This window comes from Chrysochloris asiatica, unplaced genomic scaffold, assembly GCF_000296735.1.
Source record: "Chrysochloris asiatica unplaced genomic scaffold, ChrAsi1.0 scaffold00132, whole genome shotgun sequence".
NCBI lineage: Eukaryota > Metazoa > Chordata > Mammalia > Afrosoricida > Chrysochloridae > Chrysochloris > Chrysochloris asiatica.
Window position 1 is genome coordinate 8,864,887 of NW_006408650.1, and position 13,683 is coordinate 8,878,569.

Below are 13,683 nucleotides of genomic sequence, written 5' to 3' on the forward strand. Positions count from 1 at the left end.
TAGAAACTCCCCAGACCCACCATCTATATTCATAGAAACTCCCCAAACCCACCATCTATATTCATAGAACCTCACCAGCCCCACCAGCTAGACCTATAGAACCTCCCCAGTCCAACAATCTAGACTCCACAGCCCCACTATCTGAACTATCCTATGCCTGCTCATCCTTTTGTTTTTACGTGTCTTTAGTATGACTTATTTATTTTCACCTTTGGTGTTGGTGGTGATGTGTGGTGGAGTCAGTTCCAACTCATAATAACCCTATATAGGGTTTCTAAGTCTGTAAATCTTTATGGGAGCAGAAAGCCTCATCTTTTTCCCACAGAATGACTGAGAGCTTCGAACTGCTGACCTTGAGGCTAGTAACCCGACTTGTAACCATTATGCTACCAGAGCTCTTAGCTGTTTTCACTTTGTCCATCCTGTGTGTTTTTCCACATCAAAAAGTGTCATATTTGAGAATAGAGGTCAAGGCCATATGGCCCCTCCAAAGAACCTCTCTTTATATCCTTGGTGGAATTCATTCCTTCTTCCCTTGAGTGCCCTGTGTCCATTGGTCCCCTACCCACTGCCGCCAAGATGATTCTAATTCATGTCAATCCTATGGGGCAGAATAGAATGGTTCCACAGGGTTTCAGAGGCTCTAAATCTTTATGGGAGCAGAAGGCCTCATCTCCTCATCTTTCTCCAGCAGAGAGCTTGGTGGGTTTGAATCACCGACCTTACGGTTATCAGCCCAACTTGAACCCACTATACCACCATGGCTCTCTCTTTTTAATATTTGTTGTTGTTGTTGTTAGGTGTCATTGAGTCGGTACCAACTCATAGTGACCCTATGCACAGCAGAATGAAACACTGCTCAATACTGGGCCAACCTCACTACTGTTGCCATGCTTGAGTCCATCGATGCTGCCACTTGGCCAGTCCATCTTGTTGGAGGTCTTCCTCTTTTCCTCTGACCCTCCAAACATGATATCCTTCTCCAGCAATTGGTCCCTCCTGACAATATATCCAAAGTATGGGAGACGAAGTTTGGCCATCTTGGCCTCTAAGGAGCACTCTGGCTGCATTTCTTCCAAAACAGATCTATTGGTTCTTTTGGCAGCCCACGGCACTTTCAATATTCTCCTCCAGCACCATAACTCAAAAGCATCAATTCTTCTATCGTCTTCCTTTTTCACTGTCCAGCTTTCACATGCATATGAGGTTATTGAAAATACCATGGCTTGGGTCAGGCACACCTTAGTCCTCAAGCTGACATATTTGCTCTTCAACACTTTAAAAAGTTCCTGTGCAGCAGATTTGCCCAGTGCAATACATCGTCTGATCTCTTGACTGCTGCTTCTGTGAGTGTTGATAGTTGATCCAAGAAGAATGAAGTCCTTGACAACCTCAATCTTTTATCCATTGATAAGAATGTTATTTATTGGTCCAGTGGTGAGGATTTTTGTTCTCTTTACATTGAGATGTAATCCATATCAAAGGCTGTGCTGTTTGATCTTCATCAGTAAATGTTTCAAGTCCTCTTCACTTTCAGTAAGCAAGATTGTGTCATCTGCATATTGCAGGTTGTTAGTGAGTCTTCCTCCAATCCCAATGCCACATTTTTCTTCATATAACCCAGCTTCTTGGATTATTTGCTCAGCATACACTGGGTCAGAAATCACTGGACTCGGTCCCCTGCCCCCTGGGGTTAGAGGTACACAGATCAGTTCAGCCAAGTCCTCCAGGGCCAGAATTAGGGCAAAGGGTCCAAGTTGGGGTGAAGAGTGATCAAGATTGGTACAAAGGGTCAAAGGATGAAGCCAAGGTCAAAAAACACAGTAGTGGGTCAGAAGATCCTTAGCTATGCCAGGCCAGTCCCTTCCCACTCCCTCCGGGGTCAAAGGTGCAGGGCTGAGGTCAGTGCTGGGTGGGCAGCCAGACAGGTTGGAGTAGGGGTGCACCTGGTTCAGGTACATGGCCTGGATCTTGTGATGGGTCTCACACATCTTGCAGGGCTTCTCGGGGTCAGGAAAGACAAGCTGGTTGACAATGATGTGTGTGTCAGTCTTGCACTTGGTCAACTCTTGAATCAGATGCTCTGGTTGGTACAAGGACAGGAACTCAGAGATGCACACACAGATAAAGGCGGTCTGTTCAGGGTCCTTGAACACAGCAGATATTGGGTCCTGTCTCCTCCAGCTTGGAGGCCAGCTGGTCTGCTTTCATGTCCCCCAGGCCCAGCATGTTGCACATCTGTCCTGGTTGTTAATCTGCATAAGGTGACTCAAACCCTTCTCAATGATGGTGGAAAAGTTGAGCAGCCTCAGCGTGTGGCCCATGGGTACTGTGCTAAACACCACCAATGAGAAGTTCATGCCCTTCACTAGCCAGCGGGGTGATGGGGGTCAAGCCTGCACCACCACATTCTGTGCCCCAAGTTCCATAGTGCTCTACCTCGCAGGCTGGGACTGACTTCAAGACCTCATCTTCTTGCTCATGTTCAGCATGTTGTCCTCCTCAGAGAACTCATCAGGTAGCTCCACCATGCCAAGGCTGAGGTCGATGTCTATGGCGAAGAGATTGTCATAGCCTTTGTCCTTTGTAGGCTCCTTGGCGAACTCCTGGTCTAAAGCATCTGAGATGTTGTGGGCTGGGTCTGTGCAGATGACCAGAACACTCTTCTACCCCTGGGGTAGCTGGACTGCTGGACTGCAGCTGCAGATTGTCTTATCCACACCACCCGTGCCCCCCCCCCCCAATGAAGATTCACTTGAGGCTGTGCTGCTGGTGTGTTGCTAAGTGTACGTTCTAGAAGTTCCACGTCAGGTGCATACTCGGACTTTCTGTCTCAACCCTACCCAGCCACCCCTCTCAATTCAGCATTTTTGACATGTACAATTCACAGCACTATCCATATCTAAATGCTGCCACTCCCATCAGCAGACACTCAGTGCCCTCTGAGCAGCATGCTCCCTACTACCCCAATAACCATTAATAAGTTTTGATCTCTACAGACTGGCCTATTCCAGATCTTTTCTATAAGTGGGATCATACATCATTTGCCCTTTTGTGTCTGTCTTATTTTACTCAGCATGTTTTCAAGATTCATCCTTGTAGCATTGATCAGGACATCATTTCTCTTCATTGTTGTTAGTTGCCATCGAGTTGGTAACAACTCATAGCAGCCCTAAGCACAACAGAACAAATAACTGCCCTGTCCTGGGCCAACCTCACAATTGTTGCCACCTTGAGCCCATTGATACTGCCACTTTGCCAGTCCATCTCATTAGGGGTCATCCTCTTTTTCTCTGACCCTCCACCTTACCAAACATGATAGCCTTCAGGGTTTCTCTTCACAGGTGACCATCACTGTAGTAGAGTTTTTACACTAGTTAGGATAAAAAAACACCACCACCAAGTAATAGGCAAGCAGTAGGAAGATCCAACCATGGTCTAAAGAACAAAGCATGTCTTTCTTTGATCCAACATTTGTAGGGTGAGATGTTTGGATAGGTGGGGTCTTTCTGGTCCTTGTGGTCATTCTGATATCAAGTTCCTCCACCACCTTCCTCTGCCATCCCCTAGGCACTGCTGTCATGAGCATGACTAAAGTTGGGTTCAAGTAGATTCAAGCCAGGATGACAAGAGACTTGGAGAAAGTCATTGCCCAGAGTATACCTTCTCAATGAGTCCTATCTTGGCCATTATTTTTTTGTTGGGCTGGAACTATGTAATGTTGTTAAGTGGTATTGAGTCTGTTCTGACCCATAGTGACCCTCTGTATAGGGTTTCCAAGGTGTACCCCAAATTGCTGGTCATAGTCGACAGAATTCTACAAATGTTCTCCCTAGATTTCCTCCCTTGGTTATTCAATCAAATACTAATGTACTTTTGCTGTTTAGGAACTTTGTTGAGGTAATTAAGGTGCTAATAAGTTGACCTTGAGACAAGGAGATCATCCTGAATTCTCTGGATGGTGTTCATGAATCCTTCTCAAAAGTAGAAAGGAAGGTAGAACAGCCAAGCAGAAGAATTATCGCTGAAGAGAATCTGAGCAAGAGAAGGATTTGGGATGCTGCTGTGGCTGGCTCTGAGATGGACCATTTCATGTGCAAGGACTGGAGAGAAGCTGTTGGGGGCTAAGAGTGGCCCCCAGCTAACAGGCAGCGAAGGTACAGGGAGCTCAGTCTTACAACCACAGGCACTGGGTTCTGTCGACAATCTGAAGGAGCTTGGAAGGAAAATTTCCCAGAGGATCCCAGAAAGAATCCAGCTGGCTGGTCCCTTGACTTGGACCATGAGAGTTCTGAGCAAGAAGAAATGATCCAACCAAGTAAGACTTCTAATCTAGAGAACTGAGAGAGTGTACAGTTGGGTTATTTTTTAGCTGCCAAATTTGTGGTTTGTCATTTGTTAAAGCAGCAATAGAAAACAGAGGTCTTACACAATATTTAATTTCATGTTTGTGAGTCTGTAAGTCAACTGAAATTGGGCCGGTCCAGACAGAACTCTGGGATTTTGCGTGGGTTCATGTCTACTTGATACGTCTCATATACTTGGGGTTTGGAGTGCAAGAGGCAAAAGCTAAGCTTACAGGCATGAGAAAAACCTCTCGTCTATCCTCTTAGCCACCATTCCATTGGTCCAAACAATTCACTTGGTCAGACTCAAAGTCAGGTGGTGTGGAAGTGTTCTCCATTTGTTGTGGGGTAAGGGACTACAAAGTCCTTTGCAAATAGTGAGGATTAAGATTCTGCTAGAAGGAGGCAGTGGAAAACTGGGACAACAGTCTGTTCATTGTTGTTAACTACTTTTTAGTCATTGTGACTCATGACCATCCCATGTGTAGAAGACCACAACGTTGCCTGGTCTAGCACATCTTCACAGTTTTTGGTGGAATTGAACCTACTGTTGCAGTCACAGTGTATTTCGAGTGCCTTCCAATCTAGGGGGTTCATCTTCCAGCGCTCTATCGGACAGGGTTCTGTTGTGGGCTGTAGCAATTTCACTGGCTGATTTTTGAAAGCGGATTGCTAGGTCTTTCTTCCTAGTCTGTCTTAGTCTAGAATCTCTACTGAGATCTGTCCACCATGGGTGACCTGCTGGTAATTTAAATACCAGTGACATAGCTTCCAACATCACAGCAACATGTAAGACAACACAGTATGACAAAGTGGCAGACAAGTGGAAGATTTACTCTGTGCAACCCGATACTGAAAACTCACCTTACTCCCAACTCTGCTCTGGATTACGTCACAGCACTTACCTTTTCTAAATAATCAATTTATGTATACATTATATTTGTTTACTTGTGTGTGTGTGTGTGCGTCCCCACCCTAGAACATAAGTCCCATGCAGGTGAGAAATGATACCTGCTCTATTCATTTCCTAATGGATCTTACACATCTAGATCAGGTCTGGAATGTAGCAGGAGGTAAAACATATTCATTGTATGAATGAATGGGTGTGTTTAGCTGTGACATGATTCCTAAGGTCCTTGTCATCTTCTGGACCTTGTTTTGTGTAATAAAATCACCTCATCACAATTTGGAAACAAACTCACTTCCCAGCTGTAGTTTGGAGGCTTCAATGGTCTCTGGGGCGTCATGATTCTAAAAATAACCCTCCAAACACCCACTGTGATCCATCCCTTTCCCCTTCCCCTGGCTGCTGAAGATGCCTCGGTCTATAAATTCAAACAGTAGGGCATGCCAAATCTCCAAAGGCTTCACTCCTGGAGCTAAAATAATAATCCTGGGTTCTTGGCAGAATTTTCTGGATCCCACTTGGTTTCTCTTGAGTGTGAAAGGACGGGCTGTCCCTGCCAAATATAACCAGTGTGCCAAAAAGCTGGCCCAGGTTGTTAGTGCCTCTCAGAGTCAACTAATTAATGGATTCAACTGGTGATTGTTGTGCGCTGGGCATGGGCATCTGTCACTCTGTTGAGTCCACACATTAATAGATGGTATTGTTTCCACTTGGAAGATAGGGACTCTCACGTTTTCCAGAGTTATGTACCCAGAGTTGACAGAGCAGAGCTGAGCCCAATCTGGTGACTAAGCCAGGATTCTCACTCTCCACTTGACCTCTCTGATCTTAGGAGAGATGGAGATGTTTCCAGAATTGCTGAAACTTGACTTGCCCAAGGTGTGGCCAGTATACCCTGACTGGAGACTTCATGCTGCTGTGGTCAGAGCAGCTGGACCAGGGTGCTGGTGGTGATATGTGTGTGGTCGTCCATAACCCATGACCTGGCTTCCGGACCCAGAATCCAGAGGCTGAGTTAAACTCTGAGGATAAGTGCAATCAACATGCCTCTTAGAAGTGAGGACAGTGAGACTTAGACTCACTTATGTGGAACGTGAAAGACCAATCTCTAGAAAAAACATCCTGGATGGTATGATGGAGGGTGAGTGAAGGTGAGGGAGACCCTTAGTGAGACGGATGGACACAGGGGACAAAACAATGGACTCAGACTTAGCGACAATCCTGAGGCAAGTTCTGGACCAGAAGCCCTTCATTCTGTTTCAGTTGTGAATGTTGTTGCAGGAGCAGTGACAATGACCACAGTGACAACAAGAGATCCAGGAAGGTGGTATTGATGCTGGTTCGGGAGATGGTGGTTGTAGGTCTGACTGTGAAATCACTGCCTTACGGACCCAGGGGTCTTCCCAGAATCCCCACCATCCTCTCCGCCACCACAAAAATCCTGGTGTGGCCCTGTCGGGTCAGCACTGGACTGTGAGCTATGAGGTCAGCAGTTCAAACCCAACAGCAGCGCCACAACAAGTACAACAATATGTAATATTTACTAGGTGCAAGGAATCTGTTAAAAAGTCTATAGTGTAGGTGTTATGGTCACCCCCATTTTACAGAAAAGAAAACTGAGGCACAGTGAAGTATCCTGTCCAAGGATAGGCAGCCAGGGACTAAGTGGTGGAGCTGGATTGGGGCCCAGTGCCTGACTCCAGCGCCCTGGGTCTTAACCTGTATACACCACATATAAACATTTAGTTTACACTTCAAGCGCACTCACTCAAATGAGGAAGAGAGTTGGAGGGCAGGGCACCACGGGGTGGGGGTGGGGGAACCCAGGATCAGAAAGGTCCTGACCTCCCAGGAGTGGGGGTCTGGGAGGGGAAAGATGCAGGCATTTGTATTAAAATGCAAATTTCTGCCTTGCTTGCTGGTTTATCATCTGACTCGTTATACAATTTGCCAGTTATAGAAGAAAAATTACCATAATGGGACCCTAGGGAATGGTTGTAAAAAAGGAGACCAAACGTTACTTATCAGCCGTTTCACTACAATTATCTACTGCGTTTGTTCTTTTCCTCCCTAGAAAAATGAAACCATCAATGGCAGCGACAGGGTGCTGACAGAGGCCAGGAGGGAAGAACATGCGGGAGCGTGGAGGCCAACCTTCCGGCTTTGTTTGCTGGGTCTGCTCCCCCGCCTCACAGCCCCTGACTCCCTTGGTTAGCTCTCTCTGCAGAGAAAAGGCCTGGGTGCAGACTTCCTGAGCAGAAATAATGATAAAGGTTTAACAGAGGCTGTTCAGCTGTTTCCTCTGCAGGCTGGGATCTCCTCCCCTGTGGGCAGGTTTGGTGTGGACGTAGGAAAACTTAGTAGGATTTGTTTGTTCTGCTAGCAGCAATCATCTGAGGAAAGCACAGGACCAGACAAGAGTTTTGTTCTGCTGTGTTGTGATACCACTCAACAACAACAACAACAACTAGGCCTTGTGTCTAAGGAAGCATTTATCCTTGGCTCACAGGCTCTTTTCCCCAGATGACGGCATGGAGAGAGAGCAATAAATGTCCAACAACGCATCTTTGGTGTTGTTAAATTGTTAAGTGCGCCTGTCGAGTCGGTTCTGACTCATTGCAGCCCTGTACAGGGTTTCTGAGACTGTAAATTTTTGTAAGAGTAGAAAGCCTCATCTTTCTCCTTAGAGCAGCTGGTGGGCTTGAATTGCCGATTTTGTGGTTTGCAGTCCAATGCTTCTCCCATAGACCCACAGGTCAAGTGCACCCACCACAAGTTTTCCATGGTTTGAAAACTAAGAAAGGATTTTACATTTTCAAATGGTTGGAAAACAAAATACTATTCCTTGGCATGAGAAAACGATAGGAAATTCCAATTCCAGTGTCCATGAATAAAGTTTTATTGGAACACAGGCGTGCTCATTCATTCACGCATTGTCTAGTGGCTTTTTATGCATCTCACAATGGCGGAGTTGAGTCGCTGTGTCAGAGGAGACTGTCTGTATGGTCTGATGACAACTTCTAGAACAAGACTGCTGACCCCTGCTGCAGAATCCAGATTGCCCCACCTCCTCTGCCCCCAATTCCCAGCATGCCACCTGGACACTCAGAGCATGATGGGGAATTTTCTTGCATTATGGGTAGGTTTTCTACCACCTTATTTATATTTTAAAAAATGACCAGAGAGGAATATAGAAGGATGATGCTGGAGCGTTACATCTTTTTTGTGATCTAGTTTAACTCACCTTTATTTCTCTTTGGGTCTCCCCCTGAAACATCGTGCTGCCAGAAAGTGATGGCAAGTGAAGAAAGGCACAGGTTTGTTGGTGCTGATCTTGTGGACTAGAGCCCTGAGGACTGCCCTTATTTAAAGAATTCCTTTCTGTCCTGCCTTGGACTCATTTGTCCTTGTCAGACACACCCTAGTTTGTGGTTCTGAAAACATGATCCTCATATCAGCAAGTTATTGTTGTTGTTAAGTACTGTCAAGTTGATTCTGACTCATAGCACCCTAATAGGGTTTCCTAGGAGCAGCTGGTGAGCTTGAACCACCAACCTTGTGGTTCAAACCTACCATACGGTCTAGTGCTTATCCTACAGCGCTACACCAGGACATGATAGTAAATACTCAATTCACTGATATTTATTGAGCACCAAGATCATGTTCTGCACCAAGGTGAGGTGGAAAGATCAAAAAGACACAGCTTTAACACACATGAGACCCTGTTGAACGGCCCTTTGAGGTTGAAAACTTGGATTAATGAGTCCACTCCTGGGGGTTGCCTTCATGATTCTCACGGCCATCCTGTGGGAAGGGAAATGAGCTCCTTTATATGGGTTCAGTGTTAGGCTTCTAAGTGCAAGGTCAGCAGTTCAAACCCACCAGCCACTCCTTAGGAACCCTATACAGCAGGCATGAGGAACCTTTTATCTGCCAAAAATTAAACATCATTCGTGGGCCATACAGAATTAGCAACTTAAAAATTAGCCTGCTGTTTTTGGTCAAACATTTACCTAACTCATTCCTAACAAGGCTGGCTGTTCAAGCTCACCAGCTGCACCTTGGAAACCCTACAGGGTTTTAATGACTCAGAATCGATTTGACAGCACTTAACAACAACGTGATGGCTTGAACTGTGGTTGCCTTGGCAGGGCTAAACCCAATGATTTTGTGGGCCTTATACAGCCTGCAGGCCAGATAGACCCCACCCCTCCTATATAGCACTGCCGTGAGTCACAATGGACGCAAGGGAGAGCATTTACCAACAAAAACAATGAGGGAGACCAGGGTTTGATTCCTGACCAACGCACCTCATGTATAGCTACCATCGGTCTGTTGGTGGAGATTCCCTTGCTGCTATTCTGAACAGGTTTCAGATGAATACAGACGAATACTAATAACGTATTAGTCTAAGCTGTCAGACTAATAAAGACTAAGGAGAAAGGCCTGGCAACATCCTTCTGAAAATCAGCCAATGGAAACCTCACTGAGCCCAGTCTACAATCTGCAAGTGATCAAGGGATGGTGTAGGACCGGGCAGTGCCACTTGACCTATGGAATCACCACAGTCAACAAGGGTTGATTTGACAACAGTTAACAACAACAGCAGACAAGTAACCATGAATGTGTACCCACTCTCCTATACCTGGTAGGTGGCCTCTAGGTCTTCTGGCCACTAGGTCCAAGCCTGCCCACTGCCCACAGACAGCACAGCCCTGATGGAGAACAGAGCGGAAAAGATGCAGCTATCATTGTTCCATTAAGGAGGAGACGAAAGGAAGACTGAGCTGGTTTATCTTGGGAAAAGTCTCCCAGCTAATTCTTCAGGACCACTCAGGGGAGGCATTGTCTAAGCTCACCGGTACCCAGGGAGCAATGCTTCACTTTTAGCTGAGGAGGTGAATACAAAAGAAGGGCAGGTGATATACTTGTTTCATTCTGCCTGGAATTTCTAGCTGGCATGCTGGGTTTCCTCTCCTGGTTATAAACTCCTTGGTGGCAGGAGCAATCTCTTAGTCACTTTAATGTTCCCCAAACTGAGAAGCCTATTGTGAGCATGGGGTAGGACTTGGTAACAACAATAAAACTGGTGATTATTAAGTCCCTGCTGTATGCCTGGATACATGCTAGCTGTAGGTACAGGGTTTGTGTCCACTGGGTGTTCAAGAAATGTCTTTAAGTTTGTGTTAATGCCAGGCTTTTTTTCCAGAAGATACCAGAGTGCTTGAAGAAAGAGACAGGGTGACATAGATATTCTAGATAAATCTATTTCTCCATTCTGCCATTCTGAAACAGATGCTGTCCCCATCTACAAGTAGGGTCAACAAGTAGACTTCCTGAACTGTTGTTCTTTGTAAAGACCAGTTCTGATAAACCATGGAGAAGAGACATTTGTGATCTCTTTCTCTTGACCTTCCTTGACCCTGTTCTGGAACATTTCTCTATCTTGAACTCCAGCTCCCATATTCAGCTTCCATGGGCTCTTACTCTCCCTTAAAAATGGAATGATCCCAAATAATTTTTAAAAATGATCTTTATGGGATAAGATTGAAGACAGCAACTCAAGAGCTGTGATAGGGACTGTAGGGGTGAGTGTATGCTAACGGAGGAGGGACCATTCAGAAAAGGAGGGTGAGAAGCAATGTGCAATTGAAGAACATAATCAATGTCACTGAATTGTACATGCAGAATTGAATCGGGGTATGTTTTACAGTATACAGTCTCCACAACAACAAAATAAAGTAACCAAAAAATAAAGATCCCAACTAAAAGGCCTGCAGGTGTTACTAGGAGAGGAACTGCCAACAAGACAGGAAGACCCTGATCCTCATGGGTTGGAAGCCAAGGGAGCAACTCTCAACTCTTGTTGGTGGAGAGAACCGACTTCCCTAGTCCAGCCTCTGAGACTTATCTTTGGTGTTGGGTCTGTCCTTTAGCCTCCAGGCTGGCTGCTCCCTTCTAACCCTCTGGACCACACAGGGGCTCTTGGGTGGTAGAACTTAGACTCAAAGAGGATAAGGAGGAAGGGCAAACCTAGGTGAACTGGCTTGCAGGTTATGTCTTGCTCTGTAAAGCTCATAAGCTCTCTTTCCTTCTTCTGTAGAAGACCTAGGTGATGATGTTATCATGGTACCCACCATTGGGTGCTGTCACCTAGACATCAAGGTTGGGTCCAGAAGATAAGGCCAGAGGTTTACCTGTAAGGTCCAGTAGCTAGTCTGGGGACACCACTCTTCCTTGAAAAGCTGACACTGGGTAGTCTTAGTCCCTTCAAACCTGTGACCTCAACAGGGCAAACTTCTCTGAACACTTCCAAGTCCACCCACCATCCAGGCACTAGATGCATAAGCAGCACCTGACCATTTTGCAACCATGACTTAACCCAAGAGTTTGGGATTTGAAAAGAGCCCCCCCCAAAGGAAATCTCCTTTATGCTCTAAGAATGTCCCATGAAGAGCTCCCTACCTCTGACTCCTCTTCTGTTCCAGACCCCAAGCTGTCAAAGTGCACCCTGATCCCCAGACATGGCCTTACTATTCTGGAGGTTGAATATGAACGTGAGACCCCATCCATCCTCCCGTTACCAAAAGCAGCTGCAGAGTGTCAAAACTGATTGTAGTTCCTAAGGTTGCTCCCCAAGGTTCGTGCGAACTCAGGGACAGCTTGTGAATTCATTAGCATCAAATCTGCACATCTCCACTCACACCCCATGTTCCCTGCTCCATCCACTGTTTTCCTTGACTCTGGTGCCCTACACTCTGGTGGCCTGGCTTGTCTTTGGGATTCATGAGAATCTGCATCTGTGAGTCTGGAAAAGGCCCAGGGACAAAAGGAGGGGAAAGAAACCATGGTTTCTCAATCTGGCACTACCCATCGTTGGGATGCCATCATTCTTTGCTGTGGGGCTTATTGTAGGATATGTATTGTAGGATGCTTAGTAACATTTCTGGTGTCTATCACTAGATGACTGTACATCCCCAACTTCCTTTGTGACAACCAAAAAATGTTTCCAGACATTGCCAAATGTCCTTGGGGGACAAAAGTCACCCCTGGTGGAGAGCCATTGAGGAAAACAAAAACAGAAATGGATGCTATTTGCTGTTGCTAGCTGCGGTCGAGCCAGCTCCTTCCTCATAGTGACCCCATGCACGACAGGGTCCACAGTCTCCATTGGCTAAGTTTTTGGAAGTACATGGCCAGGCTTTTCTTCCTAGCCTAAGTCTGGAAGCTCTACTGAAATCTGTTCTACAGCCTAGCAACTTGAAGTCCCCAATGAAAGATGGTGGTAGCTAGGTATGAGGTGCCTTGGGTGGGACTCAAATCTAGGCTTCCTGCATGGGATGCAAGAATTCTGCCACTGAACCCCTCAAAGAAATGGCTAGAGGGTTTGATTGATCTTGAATTCATGACTGTGCCTCATAACTTTCCTGTTAGCTCTGCCCTTGACCTTGGACTGTTCCATTCTATAAGAGATTTAGCCTCTTAGCTCTCACTGTTCATCCTGACTTCTGACCTCCCCCCCACTCCACCACACTCTTTCACCAGCAGGTAGGGGTCATAGATCCATTCCACCAACTCCCAAAGGAAAACTCTCTTAGCAGCAGCTCCAGGACCGGTGATAAGAAACAGTGATTAACAATTGGATATGAAGCAATGTGCTCAATCAACCCTAAAGAGACCTGTCTCACGGAGGGTGTGGACAAGCTCAGCTGAGGTGCGGTGATGGTCATCATATTCGAATGCCACAGTCCTGGGATTACTGAGCTGGACTCAGGAGGCGATGTCTCTTGTTAACTATTTAAAGTTGGAAATCAAAGCGATTGCTCCATCTTTCTTCAATCTTCTGACAAAGAGACTTTTGGATAAGCTTGTAAGTTTCTTTGCCTTTTCATTGTTTAACTTTGTAAGTTGCTGACTCTGGCATGGGGTGTAGGGGTACCATTATTTCCCCTTCTCTCTTGGGAGCTCTCTCCTGTACAGGGATGTGGCCAATTGGATCTATGTGGAACTGGATATTGGAAGACCATAGAAGAACTGATGCTTTTGAGTTATGGTGTTGGATGAGAATATTGACAGTGCCATAGGCTGCCAAAAGAACCAACAAATATGGAAAGGAGAGACCCTGGATAAGTAAAGCATCATAAGACGAGAAGAACAAAACAGAAGTCCTCTCACTTCCTGATCCAAAACTTATTACACAGCCACAGTAATGAAAATAGTCTGGCACAGGTACAATGGACAACACATAGATCAATGAACAGAATTAAGAACGCAAAAGTCAATCCATGCAATAAACAACCTTCTTATGAATGGAGAAAAGATTGAAGTTGTCAAGGACTTCATTCTTCCTGGATCAACTATCAACACTCATGGAAGCAGCAGCCAAGAAATCAAATGACATAATGCATTAGGCAAATCTGCTGCACAGGA

General features: G+C 45.9%; 1 pseudogene; it reads right to left on the bottom strand.

The window, feature by feature from the left end:
• Nucleotides 1–3,804, bottom strand: part of LOC102822606 — a 24,410-nt pseudogene extending 20,606 nt beyond the window's left edge.
• Between the last annotated feature and the right edge of the window lie 9,879 nt (nucleotides 3,805–13,683).